At 40.9% G+C, this 15580-nt stretch overlaps 1 protein-coding gene and 1 pseudogene across 5 annotated transcripts in view; both read left to right on the forward strand.

Annotated features, from left to right (window-relative positions):
- The window catches only part of RGS6 (regulator of G protein signaling 6), a 444196-nt gene that overhangs the window by 240853 nt on the left and 187763 nt on the right, over nt 1-15580 (forward strand). The window lies entirely within an intron of this gene.
- LOC112473817 lies at nt 3604-3722 on the forward strand (annotated as a pseudogene).

Here is a 15580-nt window from a genome sequence, read left to right on the forward strand (position 1 = left end):
AGGATGGATTTATCTGTGTTTCTTTGGTCCAGTGATCGCTGTTCATGGACCAGAAATCCCTGGAGGGCTAAAGAGGTGTTGCAACTAATGCAAATCCATACAAACATCGAGCATTATCTATAAACTAAATATGCAACATGATTCACTTACACATATGTCAGCCATTCTTTTTCAAATGCATGGGCATGATTGACAGACAAGATAAAAATATTTTAAAATATTATGGAACACATGATTTCTTTTATAAGAAATATTTAATGAGTATCAACTGTGTACCGAGTCCCTAGAATACACTTGAACAAGAAAGCCCCAAGCCACAGACATACACAGATTAACAGATGATTACCGTGTAGTGAACTTAGTGCCAATCCTATTATATCTAAATTGGCATAAATTTAGGTGTCTGTAATTCTAGTAAAACTGCCTTTAAAGCCAGTATGTCTGCTTCCTCCTCCCTATTAGCCTGTACAAATCTGCTCAAGTGTTAAGTAGCAATCCCAGGAGAAAAGTACTGTCATTTATAATTGTCTCAAAATTGCCTTTAGATATAGCAAACAGTGTCTTATAATTGATGAATGTGTTGGTTTTAGCCAAATGCATTCCTCAGTCTATAGTTACTCAAAGTAAAGAAATAGTCATGGTGAGGGGAGGGGTTGATGCTCCCCTTGGCATGAAAATAGGACTGATGCAGTCCTATTCATTTTATAGAGGAGGACTCTGAGACTAAGAGAGAGATAATAGAGAGAGAGAGATAATAGACTGTGTCATAGATCCACAGTCTATTAACTCTCGGTCCTGAGTTTTTCCACAGTAATGAGCTGACTTTAGCACACCAGGGTGACTTCCTAACATCTCATACCAGCTGTTGGTACTATCCCCCCAAGCTGCGCACATGGCAGAGATGGTCATTTTTGTTATTGTTCCCTTGTTATTCCTTCTCTGTGAGATTATTATACATGCCTGCACACAGGTAACTCAGTACCTCCTTGGGTGGGAGGGAGTACATTTCTCTATCCAAGATGACAGGCTGTGTCATATGACTTTTTTGGACAATATGGGTCACCTTTTTGGTGACACTTGCTTTGGCTAGAGGAATACAAGCCATTTTAAGTTCTAGTGCAAGTGGTGACTATTCTGTCAGCCTGAGTCTTAAGAGAAAATATTAAAAAGTTGAGCACTAACCAACCCATGATGGATGTGTAGCATAACTAAGAAATAAACCTTATTGTTCGAAACCACTAAGACTTGTGGGATATTTGTTATCACAGCATAACCTAGCTTATCTTTACTGATACAGGTCTGCATGGCATTACATTTTAAAGAACCTGTGCTCGCTAACATCCCAGTGGGCCGCAAGTGGCATTCTACATTATTGACTTCTTTATAATGTTTGGGTTGTTGATCATAATGTTAGAATTTACTGAGATGATGTTTTGAATGTGGTATCAGTGTGTGTGTGTGTGGTAGTGGTCTATTGTACCAAAAAAACTGCAAATATTTTACAAATAGATCGATCAACTTTTTGAGCTCTTGAATATTTTCGAAAGTATAAAATCATCTGAAATAATTTTAAATTAAATTTGTGGTGCTCAAAATCTGTTAGCATTTTGCTTCACAAGGCCAAATCAGAGACTGAAAAAGCATAAATCAGAGACTGCCACACTAGCCATATTTTCCCTGGGATGTAAAGATTAATTATTGGAATCTCACTTGGTGATGAAAATGTGAGTTCATTCAAGTCATCACATTATCTAACCAGAAGCAGCCTTTCTTCAACACTGTCAGGTCCAAGACTTTTGTGTGTTGATCTTCATAGACTTGGGGCTTTTTTTAAAATCCCCTTTTCCATGTAGAGCCCTACCAGCTTCTTGGCAGTGCGTGTGTGAAAGCTATCCTTTCCACAGTTCCTATCCCTACCTTAGGTCTCATTAATGTTTATCTGTGGAATGTGTCGACCAGCAGCCTTAAATTATCGTCCAGTTCGAGCCTTCCAGAAACCCTTCTGCACCTACTCTGTGTTCTCCACCATTATTTCTGGAACATTTCCAAATCACGAGGGACTCTGCTTCCCTTCTTTATGACCAAGAGAGAACAAATCACAGAGAGAAGCTTCAATACCTCTGTGTCTCAAACTATAGCTCCTGGATGGAGCCACAGAACAGAAGACAGAATTCCTTTGTTGCCTGGGAAACATCCAGTTCCTGGGCAGCTCTCACGTCCAGTGGGTCTGGGCTCCTTGGTGCCGTGACTGTGCTCATGCTTCCTAGACATTCCTTCCAGCATCATCTCAATTACTCTTGGAGTTTTTCTTTATAGTGAAAGGTTATAGACTAGTATTTTAGTCATATTACCTTGGGTGAGGTATGGCGACGCCAGATGCAGATCAAGAGAGAGAAAATGGAGACTTTTACAATCTTGTTATCGTTCCCTGGGAAGGACACAGCACACGGTGCAGGGCCACTCAGTGTTGGTCATCAGGCAGAGGGATGGGGAGGAAACAGGGTAAGCCCATTTATTGTGGTTTCCACAGGAAGAAAAGGGTGAGGCAAAGCAGGCAGGTTTGAGACTGGCTAATCTGAGTAATTTCAGCAGGCTCTGGGGCAAAGGGTCTCTTCCATGGTGTCTGGTACCTGGCCCCAGGGTGATTAGGGTGGGTGCACCGTGGTCTGGAGTGTGAGAGCCCAGTAAGGGAGATGGCTGAGGGTGTGGATTTGATCGACTGCTCATGAAGGAGAACTGACCAGCCTTTAGCCAGGGCCTCAACCTGGTTTTAGACAGCACTAAAAAACTATCGTACAACTAGCACAGACACCAAAGTGCTGGGGCCCTTGTACCTGCCACGATCATTACATGAACTAAAGTCTTGTTATGTCTAGTAAGAATGAAATTAGTGGGGTATTAGACTGAAGTCGTATTCATTTGAATACGAGATTCTGAATGTTTCCTCATTGGTTCCCTGAGATGGACTGAGACGTGGAAACCTCAGGCAGGTGGAGAATGGGGCCCTAACATGCTTTATTCAGTCGATATTTTTAAGTGAGAGTTTCAAAGAAGCTGATTTTCTATTACTAAAAATTGCATACTTTATGTTCAAAATAAGTATCATATACGCTATGTAAAAGAGCACTCACTTATTAAGAAAATTTTTATTTTCACTTCACATTTTTTTAACCACTCCTTACTAAATAGGATTAGTTGCTCACTAGGGATAGAACCAAGTAATAACGTGTAAGGAAAGTGTTGTTTTAATGTGAATATTTTTCCTGGCTTTTATGCCAGTAAAATTTTTCCCCTTTTGCATAGTTTTCCTATGCAATTTTTTTGTGACTTTGGAAATATACATCTTTTGACACATATTAAATGTTTTAAAATCTAACTAGTAAACCACTTGTTCCTCATAAACAGTATTATCCTGCATTTTATTCGGTTTTAGAATTTCATATGAACATAACTAATAACTATAGGCAGCTGTCAGTTTACTGGTCTTCGGATTGGGGCAAGACCTGTAGCAATACTCTGTAACATATATGTGCACCCCCAAAACATGTCATAGAGATAGGTTGACAGCAGCAAGGGGAATGCCTTTTAAAATTTTTATGTGGAGTCTATGGCCACGCTACCCTGAACAAGCCCGATCCCATCTGATATCGGAAGCTAAGCAGGGTTGTGCCTCATTAGTACTTGGATGGGAGACCACCTAGGAAGACAAGGTGCTGTTGGCGTAAAAAATAAAATAAATAAATAAATAAAATAAGATAATCTTTTCATGCGAAGATGCTTCCTACTTCAGTAAGAGTTTTACCAATGGTGTCAGAAGTTGCCGTGGAAACCAGAATCAGCTGGCACTATATTTTTGATGGGTTCTGGTGATGTTATATTATCCCTCATAGATCATCACCCAATTATTAGACTGACAATATGTCTTGAAAAGAAGTAGTTTTTGAGTCACATTCTATAGAACCTGAAGAGTCTTTGGAACTACTTCAGAGGTTCCCCTAAACATTTTGACCACATTAAAGCAGGCTCAATAATAAGACAATAGCTGGGGAACCCTGAGGGTTGGTCACCCCAGAGGAGAGAAGAGAGGGGTCAAGCTGTCTTTACAACAGCTCTGGTCCAAGGAAGGCAGCCCACCCAAGGCCAGCCCACAAGCCTCCCTCCCAGTAGTCACCCAGCCACAGAGCACTAGAGTTGCATGAAGTGTTTGGGAAAAAAGAGTTCCGCTTAAAAGGTTTAAAAACCACTGTTATAGTGTCGTTTATGAGAAAAGAAACTGAGAATAAGAACAATACCGAATTTGAACCACTAATTCCTTAAGACCTGGAACATCCTGTGCTCTTATACAGTTATAATTGAATCCAAATACACTGGAACCACGCTATAATTCAATTCTAGGCAAAGAATAGAGTTGTGTACACAGCAGGTTCATTTCAGAGGGCTCTCCAGGGATTTGGTTGCAGAAAAATCCGAAGGACTTCTTTGTGTTCTCTTACTCATAAAGCTGCCCTGTGGCCCAGATTTTAGAGACAGCATTGCAGCAAGGGTCTCTCTAGGACATGCCACAGGAAATAACACTTTTTCTTCACAGGGCTCATTTGAATTGTGTTCTTTATACAGTGTGTCCACGTGTTATATTTGGCCACATTCAACAGCCTGGTTTTCAAACCGGAGTTCCAGTTCAGCCCACTTATTTGTTTTTGCTGTTGTTAGCACAGTAGATTTATTGCCTTCAGAAGGAGCATGCTGCATATACTGCACAACTCTAGGAGCTACCATTTGTATCATTATCACGTGATATTCTAAGGAACTGTGCCTATTCACAGTGTGGTGGCTTTGGGTGGGACCCTCTCCAGCTCCTAAAGTATGCAAGTCTGGGTTGCATCTGAGTTTGAGATCTTCGCTATTTGATTGCATTGTTTTTAATAGTCAATATAGCCCTTGACTTTGAACCAGAAAACATAGGTTGGGTCTTCACACTTCTCGATTTAAATTAATAATCAAGTCAGTTAGACATGTAGAGCCTTGGTTTATATTCAGTTGTCAAATGAGATGAATATCTATTTCACAGGGGTGGAGATCTTGAAGTTCATTTATACCTTGCTTTGTTCCAAAGAGGATTTATTTTATTTTAATATTTTTCCCTCTTCAATCCCCGTCCCCCAATTTCCACCCCTGACCTATGGATGTTGCCATTTCCCCTTAAGAACTGGATCTCTGAAGGCAGGGCGTCTCCTCCCACATGCTCCCACAGATCTCCTTCCACACACACTCGGGGCCTGGCGCACCCGGGGTATGGTCCATGGCTCCACCTGGGGTGCGAACCCAGGACTTTCTGTGTGTAAAGCAGACGTGCTAACCACTACACTATCCCCAAAGAGGATCTGAAGTGGACCTATAGGTTTGTATAAAACGAAGCAAGATGATATAAGTTAAAGGTAAATGAGGAAGAAAAATAAGGGAAAGATATAAAATGGGGCCAAGAAGTTGTACCTCTGTCCAGATCTGTATGGTGGCTGGGAATGGGACACAAATTTGAAACTGTGCTTTCTGGAAGCCAAGGAGAAAATGAAAGCTTGATCAGGTTCTTTACTCACAGTGTCCACAAGATCAACAACAAACCAGCAATTTAAAGGAAATATTTCTCTTCCAAATACCTTAACTGCTGTCAAGAGTCTGTGTAGAGAGGACAGTGCATAAGTCAACCAACAATATCTGCTCCAAAGAAAGACTGCAAATTAGCAGCCCACAGATGTCAACATTTGTGGAGGTTTGGTTTGGTTTTGTTTGGCTCGATGTCTAAAAAAGTTGATTCAATATTTTCAAAAATCAGTGGATTTCACAATAAATGAATTTCAAAGTTTTCTTTTAGAAGCCATATGATCAGAAAACATTGGAACTGCAAGTCAAAGTTAGTTAGCACTGGGCAACAGCTGTCGTTGTTGTCATTTTTAATGTTGCTTATGGTTTCAGGTTTGCCACAGTCCCTACCATTCACTGCCATTTACTTTCTACGTTATATTACCTGCTTGGTAACTTAGGCACCTGATTTAGTGACTCTTATTCTATTCTGTTACATTCTTGTTGTAGGCTCAGCCATATGTTTTATCCCTGAAAAGACTGATTGAGACAATGTATGGAAAAATGCTGGCACACTGGATATCACTGTACTACAACAGACGTAGAGATTGTTGTCACTGTTAGTACTCTGAAATCAGGTGGCTGAGGGTAAAAAAAAAATGGCTTAATGAATAAGAGTTTCAAATGGCTAATTAAAACAGCCTCAACAAAGTCATGAATCTCCCAAAGTACTCTGCTCCTAGTAAGTAGCTTACCTAGAATATCTGTTCCATTTGCTCTTTAATGAAATAAAAATTTAAGGATATTTTATTTAAGTATGTATCTAGCTGTATGCTTTAATCAAGAAATTATATTACAGCAAAGCATGTTTTCTGTACCCCTTTACATGTATAAAATGTGAATGCTAGGCTCTATTATATTATTATAATAGCCATTACTATGAGAGTGGAATCCCTGTAAAGTTGGTTTTATTCACAGTCCACTTCTCTCTTCTAGACTCATTGAGTTTGGTAAGATGTTTTCAGTACCGAGTTGCTAATTTTCCAGAAACATAATTTGAAATGAAGATGTTGAATGGGACTTTTCCAATTATCAGAAGGAATTAATACTCCAAAGTTGAAAACAAGTGTTAATTATCTAATGTTCTAAAACATAGCACTAGACATGACTAGGGAGCATTTAACAAAAGATGTCAAAATCAATCTAGTGACTTCCAGCCCCCATCACAGCTCTAGCTTGCCATAGAGATGATTCAGAAGGAGATTGGAGACAATCATCTCAGTCAAGAGTTGTGGGCCTGTAAAGAGTGCTGGGGCATCTCCTCTTTCATTGCCATGGGGAGAAGAGAGAAGTGCCAAGGGAGAGGCGTCATGGCAACAATGAGAGGTAGGCATCTCACTCCCCAGGCGGATGCCTGCTGAGCTGCTTCTGGCCCCTCAGAGTAAAGCACAGTGAAGAGTCTGGGGGTATGTGAATCTAGAGACAGGTGCCTGCTTCCCACAAAGAGAATTTGGTAGCTGGGAAATTGCTAGCACTGCCCATGAAAGTGTTAGGCAAGGAGAGAAGTGTGAGCAGTGGCAAGCTCAGCTTCCAGGATTTGGCAAAGATGTGTATATTCTCCTTGAGTCAAGCAACATTGGGAAAGGTAGAGATCTTATTGCTGGTTTCTTGCCTGGAAGGTAGTCTGTTGGGGTGAGGTGACCCAGGCAGTCGAGCCAGATTGTGAAGTGTATGCTGAAGTAGGCAGTGTCAGAAGGTGGTCACAAAAGTCCATTCAAATGGTTCTTTAGCCATGTTAGAGAACAAGGCATGGGGAGTTCCATGTGGGGCCTCTGAAGAAACTACAAATGCACCCCATGTGACAGCTTGCCTCACCCAGACGACTTTGATAGCCAAGAGAGAATCACAAACAGCACAAACTGATGTAAAAAGATATTCAGAACCCCCTCCACTGACATCAAGTCCCCTTATGTTCACCCTAGAGGAGGTACAAGCAGCCACGTAATAATGGGGAGCAGTGGAAGAGATGGGGGAGAGTGAAAGGAAGGGCCATGGGCCCCCTCCCCGCTACGGGTTATGCAAGATGGAGCAGGAGGAGAAAAGCTTTACATTGACTGAGATTGAAGTTTTGATATGAGATCACTAGACCTTGAATAAATGAGTTTTAGCTTTCACAAATAACACTATTCTTATACTGAAAGTGGTTGAAAGCTATAGGATCTTCCTGAGATGCTGTTCAGCCACAGGGAAGGGAGATTCAACAGAATATATGCCAAAGATATTGATGAGAGAAAAATGAAACTGTACCTTTACATGCCTACCATTCAATAAACCAACTCCATGGAACACTGAGACATTATTTGATGAGATTACAATATGAATCTTTCCATATAAGAAGGTTCTTGTCTTACCATCTTACATATCTTATAACCAGTTTTTGGCAGGTGTTTCTTATTCAGAATTGGAGTCTTGTAGCCGGAAGTCAAAATCACATTCTTCTAAGCTTTACTTGAAAATATTTTCTCTTACAGTTGAATTAAAGCAAATCATCTTGATTAATTAGTGTCAAAGGTAAATCTATTCTAGAGATCAGTTTTGAGTCATGATACATAATAGTTACAAACTATATTTTGATATTTATCTTCGGTCATGGTGGTTTCAAATGAGATTATTAAATCATCGAAACTTCATGTTTGGTAGGAAATATGAAGAAATTCATCTAAAATATCTTGGATGGCTTTCTTTATTGTGTTAGAGTCACTAGTGCCTTCTACATTCATAGTTTTGCAAGACAGGCTCTGATTTCCTGTTTATTCTCGTAATGGCATTTCCTTTTGGAGGTGTCGGTGGCAGAGAATTCAGGACTGAGGGTGACCCTCACTGTGTGACAGACTGTCAAGTTACCTCCCTCAGAACCTTCACAGGGAGTGTATCAGGGAGCCTGCTCAGGCTGCCATAACAAAATACCACAGACCGGGTGGTTAAACAACAGGAACTTATTTTCTCACAGTTCCGGAGGCTAGAAGTCCAAGATGAAGGTGCTATCAGGGTTGGTTTCTGGTGAGGTCTGTCTTCCTGGCTTGTAGATGGTTCCCTTCTTGCTGTGTCCTCACATGGCCTCTTCTCTCTGCAAGGGATTGGGGGTGAACAGGGAGACTGGTCTGTCTTCCTCTTCTTATAAGGACACAATCCCTACTGGATTGAGGATATACTCTATAATCTCATTTAACTTTAATTACCTCCCTAAAGACCCTATCTCCAAATACAGCCACAATGAGGATTAGGATGTCAACATTTGAATTTGAGGAGGCCCTAACAGGGAGGAAGGAAGAGATTCATTGAATATTTTCTCTTCTTAAAGTTGACATTTCTAAAAATATATTTAATCCCCAAATTTAAGAGCCAATTAATTCTAGAGCCAATTGCTTATGGAATTGTGACTGAAACCCACCACAAACTAGCTGAAGCAAAACTGGACTGTTTTTTGGCTTAATAGCAAATGACTGAGGATCTAACATGGCAGCCACAGCTGGATCCCGGGGTACTAGGTGTCACTGGGTCTCTGTTCTCTCTCCCAACCCTAGTTTACATTAGGTTGACTTCTCCCTCAGGCAGGTCCTCTCCTTATGGTGGCATTGATGACATGGGGCAGCTCTAGGTTGACCTGAGCCTTAGAGTCTGCAACTTTAAAAAGAAAGATACTCTCTCCAGAGAGTCAACTCTAACTTCTCCTGCATGGAATGGGGACACTTGATGGTAGCCTGGACCTCTTTGCCAGATAGCAGAAGACCAGCTCTCAGAGAAGATTCTGGGCAAATTAAACTGTGAAACATATCATGCTCAGAGTTTCTATGATAAGATAACCTATTTGTACTTTGTAACTTCTATAATTTTATAACTGATAGTTCAAAGAAAGTTCAAATTAGTTCATCTTTTGCGTACTCTACGAGATTCTATTTTAAGGTCATTAGAATCTTTTGGAAAGCTAATGGGTGTCATGTGGACCTTTGCATGTATCTCTCTGCAGGCCCTTCAGATTACACAGTCTCATCATCGTTGGCAGATTCAACTCCAGCTTCTTTGCTACCTGCAGGAGGTTGCCAAGAAGCCCTGCCCTTTGTCCCTGCTCTGCTTCTCTGACCTCGTCCTTCTCTGTTCCCTTCTGCACACCTAGCATTGTAGGTACAGGTGCCTGACCTTCAGCAGAAATTCTTAGGGTCAGATACATTTCTAATTTTAGAAATGTCACCAGGGACCAGTAATCCTATAAGGATCTAATGCCTGATAATCTGAGGCGGAGCTGAGGCGGTGATGCTAGCGCTGGGGAGTGGCTGCAGATACAAATGCAGCTTCACTTGCTTGACCGCTGCTCACCTCCTGCTGTATAGCCTGGTTCCTGACAGGCCATGGACCGGTACTGATCTGCGGCCCAGGGGTTAGGAACCCCTGGACTATATGGGTAATGTATACCACCACTCCGAGCAGCATCTGGGACTGCACCCAGAAATCCAGCTTATTGCCATTTCTGCACGGCAAGATGTGATTGTTTACACTAGGCAGGAATAAAGAAAGTCTGCAGTAGCCTTTTATCATGTCACATCAGATTTGGCTACCAAACGAGTTATGAGAGATTTGTTTTTTGGGCTCTTTGTGTTTCAGATTCATAAATAAGAGATCTTAGACCTATATTTGCTTGTACAGGCTAGGTGCTCATGAATACTTCTGCCGGAAATTTAGTAGCTCTGACTGGCTTCCATGAAATTGAAAACTTAAGACACATTTTAACTTAAAATACTTAAAGCGGTACTTTCCAATGTTTAATATATGGAAGTGTAATTAACTGTGCAGATAGTTAACTGTACAGAACAGACTGTGTGTCAATGTCTTAGACTTCTTACACAGCAGCCAGTGTCCCCAGGAGCGAACCTTAAGAAGTTCCCAGTGCTCAAAGAGTTAGAAAACCACAACACCTGAAATTTAAAGTTTTTATTTATTCATTTCTTTCAAATACAGCTTACTATCCAGGGGAGAAGAAATCATTCTCCTCTAAAATGGTTATTACTTAGCAAAATGAGGTCGACATGAAACTTGTTTGTGACATTCTGTTTCAACTCTTGTGGGGTTTTCACAAAAAGATTTTCCAAATCTTTTGTCTTGAGCATGGAAATTAGATAACACTTACCAGGAGTGAAAGTAATTCAAGCATCCAAAAATAAATTAGTTTACCACTTAGAACCATGAAATTCAAGAGAATTTTCAGGTTTACAGCGCTTGGTCTCTCTCCCAGGGAAATGCAGAGGGCAGAACCAATTCTAGTTTTGCTAATATTCCTGCCAGTTATGTCAACCATTTACCATTATGATGTCTCAGTTATCCCATCTATCGGCTCAAAGAGTCTTTGATATAGTTTAATATACCATGTCTTCAAGAACTTCTCAACACTCCATTCTGGTTTTTGGCAACTGTCATGGATGAATTTGATGCTCCTCTCCCTGATGCCTCTCAAGAGGGAGCTGGAGGAATGGCTTAGAGTGGGGGTCCCCAACCCTCAGGCTGCAGACTGTCAGGAACCAGGCCACACAGCAGGAGGTGAGCAGCGGGCTAGCTTCACCTGTATTTGCAGCTGCTCCCCAGCACTAGCATCACCACCTCAGCTCCACCTCAAATCATCAGGCATTAGATTCTCATAGGAGCACTGGTCTCTGGTACCAAAAAGGTTGGGGACCACTGGTTTAGAGAATCTTCTGATCAATCCAGGTGGTCACATATGCACTGCTATCAGTGTGGGAGAATGGCATTAAGGGTAGCCATTGTTAGAATTGTGGAAATTTACTCTTTAAGTACTCTGTATGAGGATGTTAGTGTTGGCCAAGTGCATGTAAAATGTCCTAATCTGGAAAACACTTCAAGATTGCTAAAATTACTGGGTTTCAAAAATGTGGTTGGTTAGGATGATGGCATAAGACTCTGCATCTTTGCATAAATGAGGCATCAGAAAACCAGGAAGCCAAGGTATTCTGTCAGCAGAACAGCATTTCAGGTCTGAGCCCATTGACCCCGTGTCTCTTTCGTCATCATGAGGAATCTACCACCTGGTTCAGCCAAAGGCCTGGCAGTTCAAATGGAGCATTTCCTGGTGAATGCTGAGCAGTGCACCGGAGGGTGGAGAAGACCACTTGGGAGGTACCCACCTGGACAAGGCCTTCCTTCCTAGTCGATCCAGCATCCAGTTTCTTTCCTTCCTATATCTCTCCCTAACTACTCCAGCCCATACCGACCTTTTTCTTCTCTGAATTTCAGTCATATCATTTTGAGGGTGGGGGCTGGGAGTGAGGGAGAAGAGAGGAATGCATATCTTTATACTAGCTGTCTGCTTACCATCTAACAAATTACCCCTAAATTTGGTGGCATAAAACAGCAGACATTTTATCAAATCATAGTTCATGATTTCGTAGATCAGGAATTTTGGCAGAGCTCAGTTGGGAGATTCATCTGCTCCTTGTGGCATCAATTGAGGTCACTTGGTGGTTTCATCTGGCAGATGGGTAATCTGGAGGATCCTAGATGGCTTCACTCATGCTCCTGGCGCCTTGGTGAGGATGGCTGAAAGACATACTCAGATGGAATGTCCACTGGAACACTATACCTACACCCGGTAGTCTTAGACTTCTTGCATGGCAGCTGGCTTCCCCAGGAGTGAGCATTTCAAGAGAAAAAAAGTGGAAGCCTTGGCCCAGGGTCACTTGCACCATATTCTAATAGTCAAGCAGTTACAAAGTCCCTTCAGTTTTAAGGGAAGAGAACCTACACCCCACCACTTAATGGGCGATATAGCAGAATTGGCCTCCATCTTTAATCTGCTATACTTGCCTTCTCTGTTATCCAACCATCTTCAGTATTGTGCTGCTTCAAATTAGATTACCTCATACACTTTTGGTACTTAAAGCAGGATTCAAGAAATGTTAATTGAAATGAAATGAGCTGGAGGAAAGAAAGTTTCCCCCTTTGACCACTTTCTCAAAGAGATGTCTGGGCTTTGGGGAACAATTTGGAAATACTTCTTCTAATCTCATAGCTTAGAGCTCAGAATCAAGCTGATAGTCATTTCTGGACTTTTTTCCAGGTATGACAGGTTGTAGGATATGAGGCACTTCTCTTTCTAACTAGGGTTCAACTGTGTCAAGACTGAGCCAGGGAGCAGTTCTCACTGTCAGGCTGAATGAAGGCTCATTTGCCTCTCAGGTCAGGAAGCCAGCAAACTCTAGCCCACAGGCCAAATCCAGTCTATCTCTTGTCTTTATATTACCCATGAGCTGATTGGGTGCTGATGTGACGAGGGGGAAAGATGCAAACCATTATGAGCATTAGCAATTAATATATATTTCATGATTCCAGCTGCATGGAGCAACTGACTTACAAAAAGTTAGAGAAGAAATTAGTTACTTGAACTGGGAGAAGAATGAAAGACTTCTGTTGTTAGAATATTCCTAACACTTGAATTTCTTTTTTCAACTCACTGTATATTAGTGATTCTTAATATAAGCAAAAAAAAAAAAAAAAAAAGGGCATTTGTCCCCATCCAATTAATTTCTACCCTGAAGCATAGAATATGATTATTTCTGTCATTATCTTAGTTACCAGAGCCACTGATGATTCAGGGACATTCACATGCTCACACACACTCACATATGCACATGGGAACATTCATCAGAAGGATCTGATTTCCTCAGGTGATCATTTCCCCCTAATTATTCTACAAATGGTTTTTAAGGTATTTGTATTTTATATAAGGAAATTTGCTGGCATTTAGGCTTGCCCTGTAGACTGTTATTCTTGTATTCACTATATTCTGGGAGACATTCCAAAAAGCCCACTCCTGTTCTGAGTGAGCTCACCTTCCCAGCGCACCACTGGTCCCTTGGGAGTTCCTCTCTTCTTAACATAAGAATGACAAGCTGGTACCTGAATGTGAGTTTTTTCCTAAGATATGGCATTGAGAGTTTTCTGTTCTTCTCTTTCCCCCTTCTATGCTATTTTTTTTTCTTTTAAATTCCATAGCAATTTTTAAAAACCCTTCCCACACAGTGTGATGGGCAATGAACTTTCTCTCATGAGTAGTTTCTACCTGAGAGAATGGAAGAGCACATCCCATGATATTTTTCTTACTTCCTCCCACTCTCCATTACAAATCAATGAGAAAGAGACTGTTTCGTGTGCTTAGCACAAGCTCTGCAACATATGATTTTTCAGTCACTTTCAACCAAAATAGGTTTTCATTCACCAGTTACTGTAAGTTACTCGTGACTTCTCATAGACTTTGCAGCAGTGATTCATTTACCCTTGGCTCAGAAAGAGAAAGATTTTAAATGGAGAAGGATGAGGGGTGAGGGAAGATGGTTAAGCAGAACAGCTCTGGCAACACCCTCCTGCAAGTCTATCACAAGTTCAGTGTTACATGCTTTACACCAGGGAAGATGCCACCTTACATATTATCCTTCTCGAAACTTATAACAATTCTGTAAATAGGCATTATCAAATAGAGAGGGGGAAACTGAGGTTCAGAGAGGTTAAATGACTCGCCTAGTGATATACAGCTGGCAGTTAGACCTAGTGTCTTCCAGCCAACACATGCCTCTTCAGCCTCGACTTATTTCCTCATAGTCCGAGATGTAATGTCCTATACTCAGTTGCATGTCAATATGCTTTGTGGAAATGACTAAAGACAAAATTGCATTGAGTGCTGAGCTCTCCCTTAGTCTGAAGTCCGCTGTTCTAAGAGCATAGTTCCTGTCGCCAACATCAGAGGTTAACTACATTTCTGTGCACATATGGCTGCATCCATGGTCACCCTAATCAATAGATATTTCTGTCTGGTAAAGTTAACTTCTCACAGAGATCAACACTGCAGGCTATCAAGAAATATTAGAAATAGATTGGAAATCTTAGAATTCTGTGAATCAGTGTGAGATTTCATTTCATGAGCCATCTTAAATGAAAGGATGGGTGTTAAGAATCCATCTTGGCTTGGTCAACATTGAGGGGCTATTGTTTGTTACATAAGATTAGGGGAAAGTGTGTATAGGGAAGGAAACACTTTTTATTCTAAATCCACAGCTTCATAGAGGATAAGGTATTCGAGATGCTGAAAAATATTTTAAATCTTGTTGGAGCTCCAATGACTAGGATCCTGCTTCCTAGATTTTTAATAAGAAACTCGGGATAGATCTGTTTTAATGTCACAGTCATCACATTTTCATAAGAACTTGTTGATTTCGCTTTAAGTATGAGATTTTTGAAAAATGTTTGTTATTTTGATATATATGATTTTATAGATGGTGTTATATAATAGGACGGAATATTTTCTCCCTCCATAGGAGCACTTCCTTAATTTTATAGAGAAAATACATATTAAAAAGAGCTCATGCTTGAGCATGCTCCTTCCTGCTCCCACTCCTACAGTTTACCTCAAGGAAGTGCTATATAGCTTTAATTTAATGCATCAAATATGAGTTTAGTTTCTACTGTGTCAATTATTCTGTAGGGGAATTAGAGGATAAAAAGATAAAAGGGCATGTATGTTTTGTCCTCAGAAAGTTTACATTTTGGAGAGAAGAGAACATAAAAAGCTAGAATTTATAGCAGCACAATACACATGCCAAAAAAGTTACAAGTGAAATGCTGTGCAAGGAGAACTATTCAGCAGAAATCTGGAGAGATTTCCTGGAAGAGGGGCTAGAACTGGAGAACTGGTGAATGGAGATGAGTTAGATCAGGTTTCTTTACGCCACATGCTCCTCTTTGCATTCAAAATTCTCTCGTTTGTAAGATTTCAGCTCATGTGCAACTTTTCCGGCACCCAGTCATCACTTAAAATGAGGTTCAAACCCACGGTGCTGGTCCATGGAAAAGAATGAGACTGGGTGACAGCCAGAACAAATGGAATCCTCTAGGGTGAGGAGAAAAATAAAGAGAAAGGGAATGAAATGGCATAATCCCAGGGAAG

Source organism: Pteropus alecto, unplaced genomic scaffold (assembly GCF_000325575.1).
Source record: "Pteropus alecto unplaced genomic scaffold, ASM32557v1 scaffold8, whole genome shotgun sequence".
In the NCBI taxonomy this organism is placed as follows: Eukaryota; Metazoa; Chordata; class Mammalia; order Chiroptera; family Pteropodidae; genus Pteropus; species Pteropus alecto.